At 50.5% G+C, this 22,935-nt stretch overlaps 2 long non-coding RNA genes across 8 annotated transcripts; both read right to left on the bottom strand.

Annotated features, from left to right (window-relative positions):
* Nucleotides 1-3,967: 3,967 nt before the first annotated feature.
* Nucleotides 3,968-12,824, bottom strand: LOC134525333 (uncharacterized). Of its 6 annotated transcripts, none has more exons than XR_010073752.1 (4): nucleotides 12,656-12,824; nucleotides 9,557-12,037; nucleotides 5,291-7,248; nucleotides 3,968-4,943 (listed from the first exon to the last, which is right to left on the bottom strand). It is a non-coding gene; the product is annotated as an uncharacterized LOC134525333 (long non-coding RNA). The 6 variants fall into 6 exon arrangements; XR_010073750.1 differs by having other exon boundaries at nucleotides 3,969-5,380; nucleotides 5,723-7,248; XR_010073751.1 differs by having other exon boundaries at nucleotides 3,971-5,932; nucleotides 7,030-7,248.
* Nucleotides 12,825-14,280: 1,456 nt separating this feature from the next.
* Nucleotides 14,281-20,834, bottom strand: LOC134525325 (uncharacterized). 2 transcript variants are annotated; one of them, XR_010073747.1, is made up of 4 exons: nucleotides 20,654-20,834; nucleotides 14,919-15,281; nucleotides 14,679-14,815; nucleotides 14,281-14,588 (listed from the first exon to the last, which is right to left on the bottom strand). It is a non-coding gene; the product is annotated as an uncharacterized LOC134525325 (long non-coding RNA). The 2 variants fall into 2 exon arrangements; XR_010073746.1 differs by having other exon boundaries at nucleotides 14,679-15,281.
* Nucleotides 20,835-22,935: the final 2,101 nt, after the last annotated feature.

Here is a 22,935-nt window from a genome sequence, read left to right as displayed (position 1 = left end):
TTGTTAGGGTTGGAAGGGACCTTAAAGATCATCTAGTTCCAACCCCCCTGCCATGGGCAGGGACACCTCCCACTGGATCAGGTTGCTCAGAGCCCCATCCAGCCTGGCCTTAAAAACTTCCAGGGATGGGGCTTCCACCCCATCTCTGGGCAACCTGTTCCAGTGTCTCACCACCATCACGGTGAAGAACTTCTTCCTAACGTCCCGTCTGAATCGACCCATCTCTCGTTTTAATCTGTTCCCTCTAGTCCTACCATTACCCGACATCCTAAAAAGTCCCTCCCCAGCTTTCCTGTAGCCCCCCTTAAGATACTGGTAGGCCACTATGAGGTCTCCTCGGAGCCTTCTTTTCTCCAGACTGAACAACCCCAACTCTCTCAGTCTGTCCTCATAGGAGAGGTGCTCCAGCCCTCGGATCATCCTCGTGGCCCTTCTCTGGACACACTCCAGCACATCCATATCCCTCTCGTAGTAGGGGCTCCAGAACTGGAGGCAGGACTCCAGGTGGGGTCTCACGAGAGTGGAGCAGAGGGGGAGAATCACCTCCCTCGCCCTGCTGTCCACGCTTCTCCCGATGCAGACCAGGATACGACTGGCTTTCTGGGCTGCTCGTGCACGCTGACGGCTCACGTTGAGCCTCTCGTCCACCAGCCCCCCCAAGTCCTTTTCTTCAGGGCTGCTCTATTTATTTTAATTTTCTTCACCCACTGTCCTTTGCTCTTTCTCTGGCTTGTGGTTCAACCCAAGGAATGTTGTTTAACTTCCTCATGTGCCATTTTTGCAGGCCTACGTGAACTTGAGGAATTGGATATTTCTTACGACTTCAAAGCCAGGTTTAATGACTGTAAAGGGCAGCGCAGCTGTGGCACTCCAGGTACAAGACGTCCTGTCTCAGGGATTGTCAGGGAATAATAAAAGCATACATGGCAGAGATGTGTTGCAAGTCACCTGCCCTGTAAATAAACGTGCCTGCTGCTCTCAGAATTGACTTCTCTTCGTTGTACTCAGAACGATTCTCTGAATTTAAACGCTTTCATATCTGAAGGGAGGGGGCAGGGGAGAAAAAAAAAAAAAACAAAAACGTTCCCTGAAGATAAAAAGTGTAATAGTCTATTTTATTTTCCACTTTCCACATCAATAATGAAAAGTTATCCTCCGGGGACAGCTCGCAACATGCTCGACTCTACCTCTTACACATCAGCAGCACCAAGTGTCCCTCGACGTCGAGGCTGTGATACAAAGGGCCGGGCCGATCAGAGCTGGGGCAAGGAGGGGAGGCTGGGGCAAGGCAGAGCCTGCGTCCAGCCCGAGGCTACCTGAGCTCCCCGCTGACAAGTGCTGCTACCGCCGAGGTCATGCCTTGAAGCCACGTCTACAAAAGCAAATGGAGGCAGAGCGGCTCTGTTAAGATACCCTACCAAAAAAAAAAAAAAAAAAAAAGGCATAAAAATCCAGCAGAAGCTGTCAAACAAGGGAACATTTCTTTTTAAGCCAAAAAATAAATAATATATAACTCAGGCTTCCTGCTGCTTGCTGATACTAGAGTTGGCCAGGAGCTCAAATGCCTTAAGGAGATGGGCTCTGTTCACTTGATTTCCTCCCCTGATTACTCCTTTTATCCCTCTGTTTTCCTCTTTCATACCAGCTTCTCCCCCAGCTCTCAGTCTGTGGTGACATTATACCCTTCTAAAAATAAAATGACCATCCCCCCGCTCCAGTTGGACCAGCACCAACTTGGCTATTGCTCGAGTTTCTCCTAAACAACTGTTTAGGAGACAATATCTTCAATTTGCCTCTTAGACTGGGAGCATTAAATGTCAGGGAGCAGGACAAAGATGTGATGGGCTAAGCCAAGGTCATGCAGGGACTCTGTTACCTCTAAGGACCAAGGTCCTCCTCTACAAGTGAAGATCAATTAATTCACAAGGCCATTAAGTCCACCTTGACAGCAGGTGACCCCTCTAAGCATCTTCAAGCTTTATTTCCTCTAGTTGTGTAATGATTGGCGCCAAAATGGTTTCTTCCAGAAAGGGTGGTGCCCACCTGCCCAGTGTCACCATCCAGACCAGGGAACAGCAACGGCACCGCTCTTGGCCTTGGCCAAACCGGGACGTGCCACTTGGTTTGGAAGAGTCCAACTTTGGGATTTGCAGTCCACACCACAGCCTGCCCTGTGGTCTCCTTTTTGTCCCCCAGTTGATATTTTTCAGCCCGATGGGTCTCAGGAGCACGGCGACACGCCATCAGCAGCCCTGTGCTGCTTGCTAAATGCCAGTAAATTCGCCTGAAAAAGCAGGCAATCATTCCGAGCAGCTTAATCTTTGGCTGCTTAAATTAAGATCTTTTACAAGGGCTTTATTTTCAAGGAAAGAGTGATCAGCTTGTCCTGAAAATGAGATTCTTTTAAAGTGTTTCATCTGCATTACCCGCTTTTGACAAGTTTGACATGATGGAAGTCCTGTTTGAGCGCATACTTAGAGGGTTTGGTGTAAATTCTGGGCAGGCTTCTCAGGGAACGGATCTTCAAGTTACTCCACAGTCATTTACAGACGGTGACCCACTGCTTGCCTTCTGCAAGCAAATAAAACCTGAATTTGTTTTTCAATTCCCATCCCTGTGTTTTTCTCTGCAATCGAGTGCTGCTTTTTTTTTATGGATACATTTAATGCCTCAGTGTAAAATATAGCGTTCTAAAGCAGAAGTAAGTGATGACTTCGCATGTATCCCTCAGAGTCACCAACCAGCCAAGAAGCTGTCACGCTGGTCGAGCCAATATGGCACTTGCTTGGGACCTGCTGGCCATGAAAGCAATCGCATCTTATTTTATCAGGGTGAGAGGGAAAGTTGATACTTTTGTGTTCAAGAAGGAAGTAACAAAAATAATAATAGCTATCTGTGGTGAATAACAATAATGGACACCCCACAAACAGCCTATCAGGAAACGCCAGCCAGGTGGAAAATGCAAGTAACAAGCATTTTACATATTCCAATTTGTTCTTCTATTTTCCTCTGTTTAATAAGGGAGAGAAAGCACTCTGCGTGTGGAATGGAAAAGAGAAACCAGGCAGCAACGGCGCCTTTCCCATTGCGCACCGCTAACAGGTCTGTGATGGATGGAGCTCCTCCCGTGTCCCAGCAGGCATGACAGTAACTGTCACCAATCACAAGTAAAACTGAAGTAATTAATAGGGGGGGAACCACCATCTTTCATTCTCATGCAGCTGGCTCCTATTTAAATAACAAGAATCTTGATTTCTTGCTTGACTTGGGCTGGGCTTGGTTGCACCTGAGGTAATCCTAGCGCAGAGATGGAGGACCTCCTTCAGGCAAAGCTTAACCACAGAGACACCGGGTCCTCGAGTGGAAAGCTGGGGACTGCTCCTCAGCAATCACTATTGCCACAGCCAGGACCCTCACTGCATCCTGGATCCATAAATTATCTGTGTTTTCTTCCTTCCTTCCTTCCTTCCTTCCTTCCTTCCTTCCTTCCTTCCTTCCTTCCTTCCTTCCTTCCTTCCTTCCTTCCTTCCTTCCTTCCTTCCTTCCTTCCTTCCTTCCTTCCTCCCTCCCTTCCTCCCTCCCTTCCTTCCTCCCTTCCTCCCTTCCTCCCTCCCTTCCTCCCTCCCTTCCTCCCTTCCTTCCTTCCTTCCTGTCTTTCTTTCTTTCTTTATCTTCCTTCCCTCCTTCCTTCCTTTCTCTCTTTCTTTCTTTCCTTTTTCTTTCTTTTTGTCTTTCTTTCCCTTCCTTTCTTTCTTTCCCTTCCTTCCTTCCTTCCTTCCTTCCTTCCTTCCTTCCTTCCTTCCTTCCTTCCTTCCTTCCTTCCTTCCTTCCTTCCTTCCTTCCTTCCTTCCTCCTTCCTTCTTTCTTTTTCTTTCTTTTTCTTTCTTTTTCTTTCTTTTTCTTTCTTTTTCTTTCTTTTTCTTTCTTTTTCTTTCTTTTTCTTTCCTTCCTTCCTTCCTCCCTTCCTTCCTCCCTCCCTTCCTTCCTTTTTCTCCTGAAGGAAATGAAAGCTGCAGCAACAAGCTCAAAATGTTGGCATTATTTATTATACCTAGGGACGGGGGTAGAGCTTCTTTTATTGCAGCGTAAGAAACACACATCAGCAGATTCGATGCAAATCCCTGGCACGCCAAAAGCTGCACCCAGACCACTGTCCCCAGAAAAGCCGGTCCAGGGGAGGACATGCTGCAAGAAATGGGATGGCAGATCTGGAGGTGGAGGGAGGAGGGAGGGAAGGAACGAGTCAAGAAGCCCAAGTGCTGTGCCCCTGCCAGTCCCGTCATGTTGCTGAGATATCACCATGCTCCAACCCATGGTGGGCCTCACCCAACGTGTTTCTGGCCTCCAGAACGCCAGCCAAGGTGCGGTGTCCAGCTCTGAGCCCCGCGCAGGACGATGGGGCGTAAAGAGCCTTCCCCTGTGCAGGAGTGAGAAAGTTGCAATAGATCACCCTGGAGTGAAGGGAACTGCAGGAGAGTTGAGAAAGCAAGAGCGTAGCGCTGCCTGCTCCAGCACCGAATCCCTCTCCCCAGCGATTGCATCGAGAACTAGAAGTCTATCACTTCAGCCTAATGGAGCATCATCAACTTACCTCAATGAGGCACTTAATCGAAAGAGCATTTATACCACTTGGATTGCCAGCCGCACTTTATGACAGCTCTTTGCGCAAGAGATGTCATTGTGCATTTACTCCTTTGTTAGACTAGATTGGAGTTATCAGCGGTTGACTAAACCCTGCCATTCGCAGGAGCACCCTGCATACGTTTGCAGGACAGAAAGAAACAGAACAGAAAAAAAGAGAGAGCTGGTAGGGACAGGCATGACTTTGGCGATGAGGAGAGATGCAACAAAGCCATTCTCCAGCAAGACAAGGTGATTTGGGCCGTATCTCTAGCTAGTGTAACCCCCGCGGTGGGCTGCATTCACACCATCATCGGTGGTATCTGTGTTTAAGCAAAAAATAAGTAATTCAGAGCAAAAAATAAGTAATTCAGTGTAGTTACCATACACAATAGTGCAGTGAACAGACATATCTATATATAATTTTCTGATTTTGGCCCTTGTTTCTTGCTACGGGCTGTACAACAAGCTGTGGTTGACAGCTCTTTATAGTAGGTTTCTAATGTCCCCATCAGTCTCTTGGCCTGTACCAGTAGTAAGCGTCCCATCCACCTGCAGTGCTGCAGTAGAATATCTGAACACAGCACCACACGAGCTCGCACCAACCTAAGAAACATCCCCCATACAACACAGGCTGCCATTCAAAATAAGGTATAAATAATTTACTTACAAGTACAAACAAGGGGAAGGAAAAAAACAGTCATAGTTGGAGAGAGACAGCTACAGGGTGCAAGAAGGTATGAGTCCGTTCTGCCAGTTCCTGTAAGGAAACAATTAAAAAAAGAAAAATAGAAGTAATAATTGGTCATCCTTCCTGAAAGCAGGCTGAGACATATCCCGAGTTGGAGGAAGAAAATTCAGAGTGAAACATTCTGAAGAGAAAGAAGTTGGATTCCGAAAAAGTGGTGGAGATCCTGCTGAGTTTAGGGGAAGAGAAGGCAGTTACTTTATTTGCCTAAAATTTATACCTGTCGTAGCTACTGGATTACACCTAGGCAAACTCAGAGCGAGTGCTGAAAAGATATCGCGTTTGTATACAAGGCTGAATAAGCATTGCTTAATCCCTTGGCAAACCCAATCTACACAGCAGACTTGGACTCACCCTGAGGCTTTACCTCCCTTCGTGGTGCAGCGTCAGATCAGATGTCTCTCCAGACCGCCCTGCACCCAAACGCCCCCGGGAGCCAGGATCCGTCCCACCAGCATCAGCGAAAAAAAGAGGCACCTTCGAACAGCAAATCACCCAGCGATGTAGGATGGGGTGAAGTAACCCTCTAGAGAGGCCTCTCCCTCTGGTCGCCATTGTGTGAGTCTAGATGGCAGTTTTGGACAAGCACGTGCAAATTTAGACGGCAAAAATTAAATGCAACAGACAGTCTGCATGAGTGTTTGCTTCAGGGCTTACAGCCTCCAGGAGCCTGGCTAAGACGGTGAGCAAAGTCAACCGAGGAGCCTCCACCTTGGGACCAGACCTCCGTTGAGCGTCAGTGCTCATCTCTCTTAGAATCACAGAATGGTTCAGGTTGGAAGGGACCTTAAAGATCATCTCGTTCCAACCCCCTGCCCTGGGCAGGGACACCTCCCACCAGCCCAGGTTGCTCCAAGCCCCGTCCAACCTGGCCTTGAACCCTTCCAGGGATGGGGCAGCCACAGCTTCTCTGGGCAACCTGGGCCAGGGGCTCACCGCCCTCACAGCAAACAATTTCTTCCCAATATCTCAATCTCCCCTCGTTCAGTGTAAAACCATTACCCCTTGCTCTATGGCACCCCTTTTAGCCTGGGGAAAGGTCTAAACCCAGGCAGAGAATGCGGATCCCGTTTCCGTAGCGTGGTGGTGAGGGAGGGATGGATGGGGGACGCGTGCCTGGTGGCCCAGGGAAAAACTGGTGGGAAGACAGCAGTTTTCACACTAACCCGCAGGGGGTTTATTTGCCTCTGTTGAAATCCAGTGTGTAATTAACTGATCTCTGATAACATTTGCCTTGTCAGGAGAGAATTCAGATCTTATCTTGTCTGACAGCAGCGTTTATGGTGCTAATGCCGGGAAAGAAAGGGGGAAGCTGTAATTGTCGAAACCCTATTTAATTTGAGGATTCTGTTATCTTGTCACACGGGCTGAGATTTCACTAATAGATTCTGACTCCGGGAAAATTATATGCTCAAATAGATGGGATTTTAACAGACGAGATCCCATTGATATTTATGTGAAAATACAGTAAGCTGCATTGAACGTTTAGAAATGTGGCTTTGCTTAGAAAAACTGCTAAAGCCAAGGGTGGCCAAAGGATCCTACAGGAGCATCCCAGGACATGAACGGAGGGTCACCGAAGAAGATGGAGAGTGGTACAGGGAGTTTTGATGGGTCCGAGGGAGCCTTTGCCCCCCTGAATCCATGAGCACAGGACTTACTGCCACAGACTAGAGAGCGATGAGCTTTAACCGGAGCTCACGTAAGCCCTCATGCAAAGTTTCCAAGATATCAGCTATGACTTGGTCATCCTGGCCAAGGCCTCACCATACTTTTGGTTGAGTCACGGATTCTTTTTGCAGTTTTTAAAAATCGTTTGCCGTCGCCGTGCCTTCTCCTGGAAACCCTCTCCTCTGGTGCGCAAAGGGAATTTTCTCACCCTAAAACGAGGATAAAATTGTGAAAACGTGCCCTGCCAGGGGAGAATGAGAGACGAGAAATAAAGCCAACTGCCAACCACGTCCCATCGGTGGTGGTGCAGTGTCTGCTCCCAGCAGATGGTGAACACAGACCGAGGCCACCACTGTCACCCACCACAGGCTGGAGAGTTGTCCCTCAGAGGAGGGGGCCTGTGGGGAGGCACTTGCAACCACCATGAATATGTGAATCCCATCTACCACCTGCATGTCCACCCCCAAGCTCAGCTGCTTCCCCATCCCCATGGCCCCTCGCTACAGGAGGGACATTGAGGTGTTGGAGCGTGTCCAGAGAAGGGCTACAAAGCTGGTGAGGGGCCTGGAGGACAAACCTTATGAGGAACGACTGAGGGAGCTGGGGTTGTTTAGCCTGGAGAAGAGGAGGCTGAGGGGAGACCTTATCAGCCTCTACAACTACCTGAAAGGAGGTTGTAGAGAGATGGGGGCTGACCTCTTCTCCCTGGTGACAAGTGATAGGACGAGGGGAAACGGGTTCAAGTTACGTCAGGGGAGGTTTAGATTAGATATTAGGAGACATTTTTTCACTGAAAGGGTTATTAAACATTGGAATAGGCTGCCCAGGGAGGTGGTGGATTCACCATCTCTGGAGGTGTTTAAAAAAAGGGTAGATGGGGCACTGAGGGACATGGTTTAGAAGTGGCTCTTGTCAGGGTAGGCTAAAGGTTGGACTCGATGATCTTAAAGGTCCCTTCCAACCTCAACAATTCTATGATTCTATGATTCTATGATTCTATGGCACATCAGCAGAGCAAGAGGTGGTTGCATGGAGGGGCAACGGCCACCACCACCAGACTCAACGTCACCTCCTGCTTTGACCAGAGCAGGTATGATGGATCCCTGATGTGGATCTAGCTTGGGTTTATAGGCAAAGTCATCTGCCTGGAAGAACAAATGCCCACAGAGTATCTACAATATCCTTTACAACCATGTTAGATGATGGATGATCAATTATTTCTATTTATGACAAAAATCATAAACTCCGGATTACAGAAACCCACTGCATCTTCATCAAGACTATTGATTAGCTTGCAGCTTGCTAACAACCGTTCTTAGGAGACCCCCCCGCTCCCTTCAGGCCAGCCTGACTCCAGCACAAATCTTGCGGAAACAAGATTATTTGGGCGCGTCGTCTGTGTGTGTGCATGTGCAAGGCTTTGAAAGACCCTGCTTGCACTTGAAAAAAATATTTGCCTGGAAACCAAACTAGTGATAAAGCTGCCTGTGCTTGCTATCAGCCGGGAGCATGAAGCAGATGTCTGCTCCATAGCACTGAAATACTCGGGTCCAATAGCGTAATCCAGCCATGCTGGATTTACCCAACATTTTTATCTGCCTTGCTGGTTTTTTCCCCCCCTCCTCTGTGTAAGATAAGAGGAACGCTAAAAAATAAATAAATAAATAAAAATGCACAAATAGCCTTGTTAGTAGATATTGGAGGTGTTTCATCATTATTTATTTATTTATAGCTGATTAATTCTTATCGGTGATGCCAGCTGCCAGCCAGACAAATGTGACACCCCATTAACACCCGATTCCCCAGGACTGTTTTTTTGGTGAGGCACCCGTTTGGTTTGGCTCAGGTCCCCGAGGTCCTGGCTATCTTGTTTCCCCAGGAGCGCTCCCAAGCAAGGATGCTGAGGGACCTGCCCAGACTCCCCTTCCCTCTCTCCTGTTTCCCCTGGAGAAGGCAGAAGGTTGAAATCTCCCTGCTCTTGGGCAGCAAACAGGGATGTGAGAGCATGTTCTGTGATTCTTTTTTCTGCTGTGGCATCTCTGAGTAAGGGCTTTGCAGAAGCGACGGGGGACATGAGGGACCCAGCTCTGACAAAGCCTGACCGGGACTGGCTGGAGCCCAGCCCAAAAGCTGCGCTTGGCTGAATTTCAGCCAGAGCTTCCCACCAAAGCTGTGGCCTCGTGATTGAGTTTTGGATGTTTTTCCAACCCGAAAGGCCCCTGGGGACCAGGAGTGCTAGAGAAAAGGAGGGGACAGATGCTGCCACAGCACTCGGTGCTTCCCAAAAGTCCTTCTCCACCTTTCTGAGCTCAGTGCTAAGCCGTTTTTAAGTCATTTCTCCCCGCAGCAGCCTGGGGAGAGGGAAGGGTGCTCTTAAGCACCTGTGCTGAGAGGGAGAACACATTCTGCGTATGGCTTACTGGTAAGCGGCTGCTGGTAAGGTCAGCCCAGTGTCTGAGGACAGATCGTGAAGGGAAGAAGCAGATGGGGACAAAAGGAGACGTTTTGATTAAATACCTGTGTTTCTGAAACATTTACATCCAGCCAGATTGATCTGTTTTTCCAATTGCCATCACAAAAGCGCTGTAAAGCCCCGGGTCCGTACGAGCATCACGTCACATACTCCTGTCTCAGCAGAAGCCCGACCGTCTGCTCCCAGCCCGGATCGGATGGCACGGCTGCTCCCGGTCGGGCGGACATGGGAGAATCCGGGATCAGGGAACATGACGGCGTATGGTAACAAGGCTGGAACGGGCAGGGGTTCACACCCCAAATCCTGGGATCAGCACTACAGAGTCTCCAGTGAGACGGGTCTCTGACTGCAGGCGACAGTCTCCAGTTCTTCCCCTTGCTTTACCCAGGGGGACACTGAGCTCCGTAAGTCACACCAGCAGTCCGCACTCCCCGTTCATCGCTGCAGCTCATCTCCTGGTCCCCTGCTCAAGCAAAGAGACAACTGTGCCCCTCTTGCCGGGGCAACCACAGAGGTGAAGCAGGTGCCAAGGTCTTATCTGTCCACCAAGGTGCTCCTCTGGCCATCCCAGAGGTGCCATGTGTGACATTGCCTTTAGCAACGGGGACATTGGCACAGCTGGAAAGCGCTGCAGGGCCACTGCTGCTTTCACCTCCCGGTTGCTTGCGACAGTGGAGACGCTGGTGCAGAGAGGGTGATACGGGAACGTGGATGGCAGAGAGAGAGTTCGTTTTGCAGAGCAAGCCCCACGTGCTGCGTTGCTCCTACAAGTAATAACTTTCCCCTCCTGCCACCATCCCTTTTGGAGATGGCGGGCACCTCTGTGAATAACAGCAGGAAGAACTGGCAGGGAGGGAGGGAGGATGCAGTCCCGGCTAGGAATTGGAAAGCTGTTGGGACAAGCTCTGCAGTGGTTACAGACCTTGGTTTGATTTTTTTTTTTTTTTCGCCTCTCTGACTCTGTTTAGAAATGGCAGCTAATGGAAAACAGCTCTGGGGCCTCTCTTTAATTAGCAGTTTGGACTGATTTTTCCTTTGTAAGCGTAGCCCAGTTTCTCCTAGAAGAAGAAGGGAGTGGAGCTCAGGTCTGGGAAGCGGACGGGGTCCTGCAAAGGGCAGCTCGCTCAGAGCACTCGTGCTATGCCTCACACTGGCGGCTCCCGTTAGGAATTGCTCCCTGCTACCTCCCCACCCTCTTGGAGGGTGCCAAGAGGACAGCGAAGGATGGTGCCGGGCTGTTCTGCCGGACAGCCAGCCTTTAGGAAAACAGCAGCAGAGATTTCTCAAGGACTTTGTGCCATTTGCGCCAGATTTGATCAGGCTGCTGTCTAATCTCAGACAGCTGCTTTCGGGCACAGGCTTGCCAAACATAACCGGAGCACGCAGGGGCTCCAGGCTGGACCAACAGCGCAGCAAGAACATCTGACCTTCCAGGACACCAGATCCTGGCTGGGGGTCCCGCTCTGAGACTGTGCCACAAGACTTCCCTCCTCGCAGTCATCCCATGAGGAACTTGGCAGCCCTGGAGATACCAGTTAGCAATGGGCTCTTACGGTTTGCTGGCCTTGAGGAACCTGGGCATAAAGTACCATCCCAAAACCACAGGCAAATCCCGTTCTGTGCATGAGGATGTTGGGCTGACATGGACCTCAGGTTAAGTTATAAATATTATTTTTCTAATTCCCTATATGTCAATGGGTACCTAATTCCCTTAGCCAGCTCCGAAAATCCCAAAGTCCATAACTCAGCATGTTTACGCATTGTTCCTATTCCCCAGCAAATCCATCTGACTCCAAAAATTAGGTTTCAACATTCACTTTCTGCCGTGCTGAATCAGTCCTATTTCTTACGCTTCCACTTCTCTGGGTCTCTAATTAGAAGACAAATATTCGTCGTCTTCACCTAGTTGCTGTGAAGCTTAACACCTTCGTGTTTGTTTGCAAAGTGCTTTCAGATGCTTGCTTGAAACGTGTTTTAAAAGTTCAGCTTAATCTGTGTTATGATTCTTACATCCAGAGCCTTACAGATGGTGGTTAGAAATGAGATTTCTCTCGGCGCGGTGTAAGCATTTTCATAGCCCGGAGCCCCTCTGTGCTGACATACCGCTAATGCTGCTGGTAAACTCTCTCTAGAGACAATGTGGGGGGGCTGAATTTTCATATGGTCCCCCAAAAGCCTAGGGCATCTTTTTCACAGCCTGCTGTGAAAGTGGGGCTGCTTTGCTACAACTTCCCCTCCTACCTCTGCTCCACCGGGCATGTGCCCGTCCTCGCTGGCTTGCCAAGAGTGCTGGTGGATGGAAGTGCTGCTGGATGGATGGGTGGGTGGATGGATGGATGGATGGATGGATGGATGGATGGAGGCTTGAGATGATGCTGCTTTTGAAGGAGGCAGGTAGTCCTTGTAGGTAGGGCATCTCCAGACTCAGCTCCTTTTTTCCTGCTTTCCTTCCCACTTTGATCTTTCTGTGGCTCAAGGAAAGAAGTTATGATGCTTCCCTTCAATGGGGTAATACCTTGGAAACGCTGAAAAACAAGAAAAGAAAAAAAAAAGAAGTATTTCTGCAAACCCTTGTTGACACATTATTCGCAGGAGGCATCCATTTAAGCCACTGGCAAGTCAACAGGACTTGGGCTCCTTGGCTATCCAGCCCCTGGGACAAGGCAGTGCAGCAGCCTGAGCGGGACTCAGTGGGACATATGGCCAGGAAGCTGATAGAACAGAATCATAGAATAGAGTCATGGAATCATAGAATCATTATGGTTGGAAGAGACCTTTAAGATCATCAGGTCCAACCGTTAACCCAACACTGCCAAAGCCACCACTACCCCATGTCCCTCAGCACCACGTCTGCCTGGGTTTTCAATACCTCCAGGGATGGCGACTGCACCACTGCCCTGGGCAGCCTCTTCCAACGCTTGACAACCCTTTCCGTGAAGAAATTTCTCTAAATATCCACCCTAAACCTCCCCTGGCGCAACTCGAGGCCGTTCCCTCTTGTCCCATCGCCTGTTCCCTGGGAGAAGAGCCCGACCCCCCCTGGCTGCCCCCTCCTTTCAGGGAGCTGTAGAGAGCGAGAAGGTCTCCCCTCGGCCTCCTCTTCTCCAGGCTGAACACCCCCAGCTCCCTCAGCCGCTCCTCACCAGACTTGTGCTCCAGACCCCTCACCAGCCCCGTTGCCCTTCTCAGCACCTCAGTGTCCTTCTTGGGGCCCAAATCCAGGGAAGGGGAAGAAATGGGAGAGACCTCCTATGTCCTGCTCTCAGCAGTGCGAGGAGAGCCAGGCAACTAAATTGTGCGTGCTGTCTGCAGATTTTGTGAGTGACTTGTGCGTCATGGAGCAAGTTTTAAATAGCCTTGGGCACAGCAGTTATTTCCTTTATTGGTCCGTGGAAATCAGGTTCAGGACGGAGGTAGCCCGAACTGGTAAAGGGAAGGGAACAGTGATTCACAGACAACTTAAGCAAGAGGAGCTTCCCTTTTCATTGGAAACATGTCAACGTTTTGGCACAATATCCTGCTTGAAAACAAATAAGATGTCAACCGAAAGCCAAGGATTTTTTGTTTTCCCAATGAAATATTGAAATTTGCAGCAGGAAGCAGGCAGAGCTCATGGGAAAAAAATAAATAATAATTAAAAAAAAAAAAAAAAAACAAAAAACAAACCCACTCTGTCAAAAGCTTAACAAATTCCAGCCTTGGTAGGGAAACCTCCAGAGCACAGTCCCCTCTCCAAAGGCCATAAACCATGTCTGTGCCTGGCCGTGGAGCTGCCCTGCGCTCCAGAGGAGCAGCTGGAATCCTAGAATGGTTTGGGTTGGAAGGGACCTGAAAGACCATCTCGTTCCACCCCACCACCCTGGGCAGGGACACCTCCCACCAGCCCAGGTTGCTCCAAGCTCCCTCCAACCTGGCCTTGAACCCCTCCAGGGATGGGGCATCCGGAGGAGGATGCCCAGAGCTGGATCTCGGGGGCTCGCTGGGCACAAAAGCCTCCCCGCCGCCTCAATGGCTGTGTCGCAGCAGGCAGGCAAGGGTTCATGGGCAAACCTTGTAGGAGGTTGTAAGTCGTATGTCTTCAGGCTGACTGTTCATGGCTTTTTTTCCTTGGGGAAGAAAAGCCTGTTAAGAGAGTTCCTTCTAATTCCAGTGAGACAAAAATTATGTTAAACTCCCAGGAAAATCTATTTTGCTCCATTTTCAGCTGCTTGCTTTTTACCAGTTCTCTCTCTAATGGAATTAGCGAGATACTTTTGAAGAGCACAGAGCCTTATCTTAACCTTTGCTCTCTTTTTGGAAATGATTTAGTGCAGTTCTCTTATCTGGACAGAATTAAAGTCCTGACAATGTGTTTTTCCACCGCTATCCGTTCTTCCCCACCCCCTCCAAAAATGCCGCAGACTTTAAATCATTAGGGGAGGGGGAGGGGAAAAAAAAAAGAAAAACCACTTTGATTTTGAAAGCAGAAGTTATTCCCAAGGAAAGCTGATTGGTAAAATATTGTCGTTTTGTGAAGGGCGGGGTGGGGGTGGAAAGTTAACGCGCCTTCCACGGGTGGCTGGCAAAGAAACGTGGAAGGAAACAAAAGCTGCTCATGGGGCAGATCTGCTGGAAAGCCGGAAAAATGGCCTGAACTGCAGATTAACTGTGTTTGGTTTGTGTTGGGCATTGTCTCGCCTGCTGGCCGTGGGGGCTGATGAGGCCTTTGCTAAACGCACGGCGCTATTTGCTTAGCTGTGCTGTTGTTTCTCTACGTCCTTCCACTTAAATGCCTCCGTTTTGTAACTTTTCATTGAGTGGTTGGTTTTGTTGGGGTTTTTTTTTTTTGCTGCGTGGCTTTAGCGCAGTCGGCATTGCTGCGGAGGCAGTGTTGGCTCATGAATAAAGCACCACATCCCAGCAGAAATGGAGATACGCACCTCTTCCCTTTCCTGTTTGTCTCCCTTATCTGATGGATGGGCTCTGTTATTGTGCGGGACTTCCATCCTGAACTGCAACCCTCTCTGCTGCTGGAGAGAGCGACGGAGATTTCTGCGGGCGTTTCTCACCTCTTCTCACTGCGGGGCTCAGAAATACCTGAAAGCATTTGATTTGCAGAGTTTAAGGACCTCTCCGCTCCCCGCCCCAGCCCTTACCTGCAGCGTGAGCTCAGCCACATCACCTCACCTTTCCCCATTTCTTTTCCCGCACCGTCTTTTGGCTCCCCAGTTGGGTAATGGGGCGCTCTGGACTGGCACGCATCACCTCTCCCATCTCACATGGCTGGAGCAGAGGACGAGGGGGGTTATCACGACGTGAGGCAGCTGTGACGAGGACACAGCAATGGGAACACGCCTGGGGACTCAGGCAGTGCCAGCAAGGTGCTGCAGAGCATCCCTCTGGCCAGGGCAGCCTCCAAGCCCGTACCTGTGATGGCACCATGGGGACCACGTCGGGGATGCTTGGGGAGATGCTGGGTGTTGGTCCCCGCCACGCAGCTCCCACACAGCTCCTTCCAAGCCAGGCTGTGGTGTCCTCCCAGGTGAAGGGTGGGCTGCGTTCACAGGTCACTGGGCATCTCCTTGGAGCCTCGGGAGCGGGCTTGGGCTCAGCTCACAGCAAAACTGATTTTCACATGAATTGAGGCTTTGTTTCCCACACCAGGAACGCTCTCGGCAGCTCTACCGAGCACCGCCACGGCCTGCCCTCCACTTCTCTCAGAAAAACCCTTCTGGCTGGCAGCAGAGCCTGGCACCATCAGGACAAGAAGCAGAGGCTTTGCTCTTCCAGCTGAAAAACAACCAACCAAGAGTTAATCCCATGCATTTACCAAACATTTGAAGAACAAGACTTATGGAGAGGGGGTGACTACAAGTATCCTGCACGCACAGCCCATCGGGTACTCATTGCTTCGCCCAAAGTCCTTGTCCTCCCCATTTCTTGTCCTGATCCTTCACAGTTCCTTGCAGAGAGCATCACTGGCTGACCCTGCTCTGGCAGGGGGTTGGACTAGATGATCTCCAAAGGTCCTTTCCAACCCCTGCCATTATGGGATTCTGTGATTTCTGGGTATTTTTGTACAACACTTAGCACAGAGGGGAACTGTGGTCAGTGACGGAGGTGTCACCACAATTTATGTAATAAACACTAATGCAAGGAGGGTGGCTGCTGAGAGGGTCACCTTGAGATCTGACCCAGGCAGCACAGCCGTGGCCAGGTCAGTAAAGCTCACGTGCAAAATGCGTGTGAAAACGGCCAGGAGAGTTAAATACCAGATGTCAGGAGATGCTTGATGGAGTCGTTAGCGAAGGCAGTGAAGTGGGCAGCGCTTGGGGGAATTAATGAAATCGCTCAGCCCTAACGCCAGGAAGGGGGGAAGAGGGACGGCGCCTGGGAAGGGATGACGTGAGATTTGGGAAGAGACGAGGAGTCAATGAGGTGGAGAGGTGCGGAGAGGCGGCGGTGGAGGTTTCTGCTGTAATAGCAAGAAGGTGGTGTGGGAGAGGGGGCCAGGACCCGGCCACGGCCCAGGGGGTGCGAGGGGTGATTTGAAACGCGATGGCCTGAAACAGAGAGATGGAATTCAGGCTCACCTCGAGGGCGGCGGGGCAGCAAGGAGAAGCCTTCGGGGCATGGCAAAGAAGCTAAACTTCAGAGAAGTGAAAAGATAAAAAAAAAAAAAGAAAAAAGGCCATATTCTGAGCAAGCAAGACCCGTTGCATTCGGTTGTTAAATGTGCTTCAACTCGGGATGACTGACCAAGGTTTCTGTGCAGGCTGTGGATTACGGGGGGGTTTTTTTAAAGAACACGTCTTCACACACACCCAAAAACCAGGAAGAAAAGTTGGAAGCTTTTTCCTCGAACAACCCCAGCAATTTGAATGATGACGGAAAGACAAAGGGCACAAATCCAGGTGGTAAATCAGCCCAGAAAGAGCAGCAGAGTGCCCCAGACCTGTTCTCCTCGTCCTCCATTAAGCACTTTTATAGCCCAGGCTGGGGGCAGGTGAATTTGCATTTAAACTTTCCTTCTCCCTCCGAGGTGGCGCTTTCTACCTTACGCTTCTTTGAATCGGGAGATGCAGAATTGCCAAAGGAAACTAAAATAAAATAAAATGTCATCTTTTTTATTTAATATTTAACTGCTGCTTAGACTCCTCCAAGAAAAGACCCTGATATTACTGTTTGGATTGAATTATGATGGCTCCGCCTGCAAGTTATATATTGCTGGTGCTCCATTATTCATTAATCGCAGCTTTTCCTGTCAAGATCAACATGTACTTCTCAGCTGGTGCCTTGACTGCGTAATGCCTCAGATAGGGAGGGAATGTAAAAAAGATGCCTCTTAATTGTTTGGGGATTTCAGACATGGCTTTTAAAATGTCAGTGACGGTTCCTGAAAGATGGCATCCTTTTCCCTACGAGCTCTAGATTGCCAACAGATGTTAACAGCCCCCGGCTCCACCCGATACTTTATGAACTATGGAGAAAGTAAACAATATCAGGATACAGGCAGCAAGGTCTGCTTGTAAATTCATTCCTGTGGAGCGGCAAAAAAACCCCCAAACCCAGGGATTCGGTGCAGCCTGCAACACTGCTCACCGTGCCAAGGTTGAAAAAGATGTTGGGCTTTCAAAGAATGATGAAGCTGCCATCAGATGGGGAGGTTTAGGGGGAAGGAAATCAATTTAAGGCATTTTCCAGGCTGCTTTGTTCTGCTGCAGCTCAGGGGTGAGCACTCCTGGGTCAAATCCTCCCTCTCCACCAAACATGACCAGGGTGAGCCGCTCGGCATCTCTGCACTGGGGCATGAAGGTGTTGGAGATCCGACACAACTCACACTGGTGTTCAACAGTGAAGAGGAGGGAGGAGAGCAGGGTACCTGTGCCCGTGGTCAGAGCAGCTCATGGCTTCACCCATGCAGCTGGACTTGGAGGTTGGTGTGGGATCCCAGGGCTTCCCACCCAGGCTGTTCTTGGGCAGCGCGCCGATGTCTGCGTGTCTGTCAATCATAGAATCACAGAATGGTTTGGGTTGGAAGGGACCTTAAAGATCATCTCGTTCCACCCCCCTGCCCTGGGCAGGGACACCTCCCACCAGCCCAGGTTGCTCCAAGCCCCGTCCAACCTGGCCTTGAACCCCTCCAGGGATGGGGCAGCCACAGCTTCTCTGGGCAACCTGGGCCAGGGGCTCACCGCCCTCAGAGCGAAAAATTTCTTCAGGACGTGCCACGAGCCGAGAGCTGCTCAGAGGAGACATCCCACCCACCAGCCCTTCTCTAAGCTGCTGCCCACAGCGTCAACGTGTTGAGAAATGGTCTTTTCCTCTGCTTTCTGCAAGCAGGGCACTCTTCAGGGCATAACGTGGTGCAGCCAAGGAGGAAAAGCTAAGGGTTTCAGCCGAGCTGGAGCCACTTAATAACTTGTATTGAGGATGGAGAACTGTGAGAGCCCCCAAAAGCCGCACCAGGGCGTGGGTCTGCAGCCTGCAGCACCCTCGGTGAGTGCACGCTGTCTCCGTGCGTGAGCGCTGCCTGCCTTGGGAAGAGCCGTGCCCGGAGCTCGTCTGCGTGGCCATGGCGCTACGAGGCACACGAGCTGCTCCATCCTCTGCCCCTCCGCCGGCTTTGCCGTCCCGGCAGGCGGCAGTGGGAGGGCAGGGCTTAGCTGCGCCCCCTCCCTGAAGGAAAACATAAAGTCCCCAAATGTCCCTCGGACATCGAGGCTGTTTCCGCAGTCACTGAACATGTTTATTATAGGGCAGACGGGAATCTAGTATTCAATGGCAGCCCCGTGCTCCCCTCACTTGTCCTTCAGTTTAATGGGATACAGGCATAAATCATAGATCTGATACTGCACATGGGCTCTGGCTATATTTTTTTTATAAAGAACATTTGCTCTGATTTATAGAGCACTGGGTTTTGAATTAGTCTAGCTTGAAAACTGAATCAAATCTTTCCATCAAGTCTGTTTTTTTGCATTATGAATGGCTTAGCTGTTTAGTAATGGAATGCCAATCAGCCGTTGCTTCCCTCCATAGGCAATGCTGAGAAGATCATTGCGGAACATAGACTCTGTGATTAACTGAAATGAACTGTAAAATTGTATTTTGTTTAAAGCTTTTTCTTTTGCTGGGAGATTCCTGAGGGGGTTGTGGAGTCACCTCGCGGGTGGCGTGAGGGGGGTTACAGGAGGAGTGGGGCAGGGAGGGAAGATACATCCTGAACCGGCCACCTTATCTCTGCCAGAGTTTTCTCATGTGTAAAACAAGGATGAGCATTTCCGAAGTTGCAGGGATGCCTTAGCAGTCAGGACCAGATATGAGATTTGGCCTGCGTTCTTCTGCAGAGGGGTAATAGCTTTTTTCCTCACTTTCCTCCTGCTGTCCCTGCTTGGGGAGGGTGAACGGCGGGGGCACGGCACTCCCGGCACGTAGCCTGCCGGAGCCAGCCGTCAGCTCGGCAAGCCCGTATTCCCTCATAAACCTCAGCTGCACTTGGAGCTGCTCTCTGGCTTGGCGAGGAGAAAAAGATGCAACCCAGACCTGTGTGCTCACAGGCCCGCATGGGGCTGACCGGCTCCTCGACGCGGCTGTGGGTGCCTGGGGACAGGCACAACTTAGAGGATGAGCCAAAAAATCATAGAATCGTAGAATAGAATCATAGACTGTGTTGGGTTGGAAGGGACCTCTAAAGGCCACCCAGTCCAACCCCCTGCAGTCAGCAGGGACATCTGTAACTAGAGCAGGTTGCTCAGAGCCTCATCCAGCCTGGCCTTGAATGTCTCCAGGGATGGGGCCTCCACCCCCTCTCTGGGCAACCTGGGCCAGTGTCTCACCAGCCTCAGTGGAAAGAACTTCTTCCCAATGGCTGATCTAACCCTGCCCTGGTCTAGTTTAAACCATTGCCCCTCGTCCTGTCGCTCCATGCCCTTGCAAACAGCCCCTCCCCAGCTTTCCTGGAGCCCCCTCAGAGACTGTAAGGGGCTGGAAGGTCTCCCCGGAGCCTTCTCTTCTCCAGGCTGAACCCCCCCAGCTCTCTCAGCCTGTCCTCACAGCAGAGGGGCTCCAGCCCTCGGATCATGTGTTGTGTGGTTACTACTCCCCACCAGGACTCTCAAAGCCTGGCTTGATAAAGAGGAGTCTCCCACGGGTACGAGCACTGAGTCCGAGCTGACCCAAGACCCTCAGCCAACAGGATCTACACCACCCTCAGAGCTTCACCGGGGCTCCAGTAGCCACTGGGCAAGTCACATCCCACCCCAGCACAGAAGATGCCAAGTGCTCCAAAACACGTTGCCCCCCCGAGTCAACGGGGCTGTTTTTAATTACCCTCCCCAACCAAAGTGCGCGCCTTCTTGCTCGTCACAATTTGTCAAACTTCAGTTTTAATGAACCTTTCTCCACCGAAGGCCCTTGACACCAAGGTGACAGAGCTCTCCACCTTCAACTCATATTTTTGCTTTGTCACATACACAGGAGCATAAAAATAAGCTGGTTTTCAGTCAAACAGCCCAAGGTTCTTCAAAACTTTCACATTCAACCGGAGTGAATTATTCAGTGAATTATTGTGCTGTATTTAATGAGTTCCAGTTTGATTCGACTAAGTATAACTTTACAAACATGTTCGCTCTGCTCCCATCCATCTCAATAGCAGCTTTGAGATATTCCTTTAAAGTCACGTTTAGAGGCTTTAGGTTTGGTCTCATTAGCACCGTAATGATTTTACTAAAGAGCTCACATGCGAAACCCCCTCCCGCAGAACACATAAGCGAAATCACTTTAAATGGGCTAAAATAAATAACTTTCTGGAGCTTTCGTACGCGGCTCCGGAAGATCTGAGCGGATATATACTTGAATGGTTAAATGAAATCCATGTTTCTGTATAAAAAAAACTGATGTAGTTCCGCGTGAGAGGATGTCAGGCCAGACAAAGGGGCATGCGTACGGGCTGGCAACGGGGAGGAAAGGGCTCCCTCTCATCTCAGCTACTCTCCTGTAAATTTGGGCGTTCCACCTGATGTTCTGGGTGCCTTGGCTCCCGCTCCCACCTTCCGTTCGGCAGGGTTTGCGCGGCGCGTTGGAGGCTCACCTCCCCACCCCCACGTCCGGGCAGAAAAACAGTGATTCGGAAAAATCAGGAGAGGAAAAAAACCAATAGTTACGTGACTATCCGGCTCCCAGCTGGCTGGTTTCCTGCAGATTCGTGTCTCGCGGGTGACTGTGAGTTTCGGTTGAGACTTTTCATGTCACTGAGGCTCCTCTGTCTCCCTCCCCACCAGCCTGTGCCGCAGCTCTGGCGTCTGATGGAGTACGCGATGGTGCTGCGAGCTTCACACAGGTCACTTGTGGGGACTTTCTCCTCTGCTATAGACAGGAGATGGCAGGAACATCATGAACCTCTATTCCTCTGTCAAATTTACTCAAAATTAGCCAATACATTCAAACGTTAGGGAGGTGGTAGAAAACACAGATACACACACGCACGTACAGACGGCGTGTTGTTTCTTTTGAGCTTAACCTCCTTAAGAAAATACACTGAACATCTGCAGAAAGTTTCCCTCTTTACAAAGTCATAGCTGCGTGTAGGGTCTCACCGGGAAGACCATGTTGGTGGCCAACTGACAGGCGGAGCGGCAACGAGTGGACCGCCCCTGCCTCAGTTTCCCTTCTGCAGGGTAGGGACGGGGATGCTAACCCCCCCTTTTTTTTTTTAAAAAAAAAAAAAAAAATCATTTTGAGACTGACATATGGAAGAGCTTCCTAAGAGCAAAGCACTCAGTATTAATTCACCGGTGGCCGATTTTATACCTGGGAACAATATGTGTTTGATTGTGCCGGTGCCAGTAGATTGCATTTCATAAGGGTGTCCCTGGAAGGTGCCAGAGCTTGGATCTTTCTCAGTGGGAGCAACCATGAGCTGTGATGTATCGCTTCACTCTGGAAACATTTAGAGCATGCTCCTCGCAGTGGGCATCTGCAAAGCAGCTTCTTAAGCTTTTATCACAGCAGGGTAATATTGACAACCAATGAACTTTCCCTTTCCGTAGCAGTTAGAGAGGGATAGGTATTAAAATCCTCCACCCCCTCGGCTCCCCGTTGACTTTCATCCGTGCTAAGCAACTGGCTTCTCATGGGGTTATGTCTTGCCAGGAGAAAGGTTTTCAGCAGGGCATTGTCCCGGAGGAAAGCAGATGGAGGGACGCAGCAAACCAGCCCCAGGCATCCCAGCCACTGCAGCCTGGGGACGGTGCCCACGGATCTCCCTAAAGCTGGGAAAATCACCTGCGGCGGCAGGGTGAAAGCCAAGAACCCCGTTGCATCACCCGGCCACCACCTTACACCCAAGAATCCTATTGCAGCACCCACCTTACACCCTGCCCAAAGTGGGGGGTGCCAGGGTGGGTCCACCCGACTGCGTGGGGCTGTGCTGATTTACACAGCCCGGGGCGCAAAACTGCCGGAGGGAGATGAGTAAGGGGCCACAAAGGCTCGGCACTGGGACGTGGGAAGGAAGAGGCTAAAAAAGTGGAATAAAAGAAATTCAAGCGCACATGGTATGGCATAGAATCACAGAATGGTTTGGGTTGGAAGGGACCTTAAAGATCGTCAAATTCCATAGCACAGGCAGGGACACCTCCCACCAGCCCAGGTTGCTCCAAGCCTCGTCCAACCTGGCCTTGAACCCCTCCAGGGATGGGGCAGCCACAGCTTCTCTGGGCAACCTGGGCCAGGGGCTCACCGCCCTCACAGCCAAGAATTTCTTCCCAAGATCTCATCTAAATCTCCCCCCTTGCAGTGTAAAACCATTCCCCCTCGTCCCATGGCTCCCCTCCCTGCTCCAGAGTCCCTCCCCAGCTTTCCTGGAGCTCCTTGAGGAACTGGAAGGGGCTCGACGGTCTCCCAGAGTCTTCTTTTCTCCCTTCAATACTTTGCCTCCGCTCCTGTCTGCCTCTTCCTCTCTGTCTCGTCTCTTTGCTCATCACTTCAGCCAAAGGTCATTAAATCAATGAGCAGATTTCCTGGTATCCAACCTTTTGGGGTCGGGATCTTTTAATACAAGGGAGGGACTGTGCCCCGGCATACGAGCGCGGCATCCAGCACATTGCCGTATTTATTATCATGATCGTTATTATTGAAATATCACTCACGATTCCTTTATCGATTTTGGCACACAAAGCGGGGATTCAAATCTGTGTTAAAATAACAGCTCCACTGCAGCGCTCGGTATTGATGGACGCGGAGCAATAACACTTACTGGAATGAAAGGCTCGGGGTGCTGCGGGGCGCCACGGCAGCGCTGCGGTGGTGAAGCGTCATCATTTTGGACTATGCTGCGCTGCACGGTTTTGGGAAGGGATCTGGAAGAGAAAAGGTGCGATAGAGCTGATGTGGCAGTGAGTGGTCACAATTTTGGATTAAGCAACATTGCACGGTTTGGGGAAAG

Source organism: Chroicocephalus ridibundus, chromosome 19, assembly GCF_963924245.1.
Source record: "Chroicocephalus ridibundus chromosome 19, bChrRid1.1, whole genome shotgun sequence".
NCBI classification, from domain to species: Eukaryota; Metazoa; Chordata; class Aves; order Charadriiformes; family Laridae; genus Chroicocephalus; species Chroicocephalus ridibundus.
This window is presented reverse-complemented; position numbering and strand designations above follow the sequence as displayed.